The sequence below is a fragment of the Octopus bimaculoides genome, chromosome 25 (genome assembly GCF_001194135.2).
Source record: "Octopus bimaculoides isolate UCB-OBI-ISO-001 chromosome 25, ASM119413v2, whole genome shotgun sequence".
In the NCBI taxonomy this organism is placed as follows: Eukaryota; Metazoa; Mollusca; class Cephalopoda; order Octopoda; family Octopodidae; genus Octopus; species Octopus bimaculoides.
In genome coordinates, this window is record NC_069005.1 from 30661960 (window position 1) to 30663690 (window position 1731).

The window sequence follows — 1731 nt, forward strand, 5'->3', positions numbered from 1 at the left end:
AAAAGAAAAGACATTTGATAAATATATATATTTTGATTAAATATAAAGAATTGTGATTCTATGATCAACAGATTTCTAGATTCTTTGGATATTTGTTTATGACAAGAAACTCTCTCACACGTGTCTTTCAGTTTACCTGTCTGTCCCTTCATTCCTTGATCAATCAATCACTCTCTCTCTCTCTTTCTATTTCTCCGTGTATCTCTCTACCTCTTTGTCTATCTCACTATTCATAACTCTCTCTCTCTCTCTCTATATATATATATATATATATATATATATATGTACACACACACACACGCACCTAGCTTATCAATTCCCACTCACATTTACTCTTATACCTTGGACCCATCAGATCCATGTTATGCAGTTCAACCCATTCCAACATGAGCATTACGTCTACCAAATCCACTCACAAGGCTTTGGTCAACCCGAGGCTATAGTAGAAGACACTTGCCCAAGGTGCCATGCAGTGGAACTGAACCCAGAACCATGTGGTTGGGAAGCAAGCTACTTACCACACAGCCACACATATATCAGTAGTTCTGATTCTGTCTCCACAGCGATCCTTCCAGTCAGCCAATCAATCTGTCTATCTATTTGTCTACCTAACGATCTCTCTCTTTCTTTAGTCTATATAATCAACCTGTGTTTGTGATGTTGGTATCACCATAGTAAGTATTGTTGTTGTTGTTGTTGCTGGTGGTGGTGCTGGTGCTGGTGGTGCAGGGGTACTATCAATAGCGTCATAGTCAATCTTGTTAGTGGTTAATATAACAGGTGTGGAGGGAGGCAATAGTGATGGAAACAGTAAATATAATAATGATGACGACAAACAATGACGATAATAGAGATGGTGGATTGATTTTATTTGCTTCACTGCCACTACCACCATCACCACCACTACCACAACGATGACCCCCCCCCCTCCCACTGCCACGTCAACACCACCACCATCACCGAAATTCCCCCTCTCCTCACCACCACACCCACTACTATTAATTCTACAATCAATCCTCTTCCAACCTCCACTTCTGCCATGGCCACCCCCCCCCACCAACTACTTAGACATTACACCACAGACAAAATCGGTTAATATTAGAGATTTCAGTGAATTAAGCTAACATCAAAAGTGTGTGTATATGTGTATTGATATACATACATACATACATACATACACACATAGTAATGGAGGAAGAGTAGGAGATCAAATGCATGAAGATTATACCACCACCATACACACACATGCATAAATATATACCCATATATACATACATACACATATATACACACACATACACACATGTACACACACATATATATATACTCATACACACACACACACATATATATATACTCATACACACACACACACACACATATATATATATACTCATACGCACACACACGCATATATATACTCATACACACACATACTCATACACACATATATATATATACTCATACACTCAAACACATATATACTCATACACACACACATACATATATACACTCATACACACACACACATATACTCATACACACACACACACACACACACATGTATATATATATATATATATATAAATGAGAGAGAAAGAGAGGGAGAGAGAGAGAGAGAGAGGGAGAGAGAGAGAGAGAGAGAGAGAAGAAAGAAGCCTGACAATGTTGTAAATCCTCTTATGTATTATGATGAGAGCATTTTGTTAAGGGGAGAATCAGAGAGACACA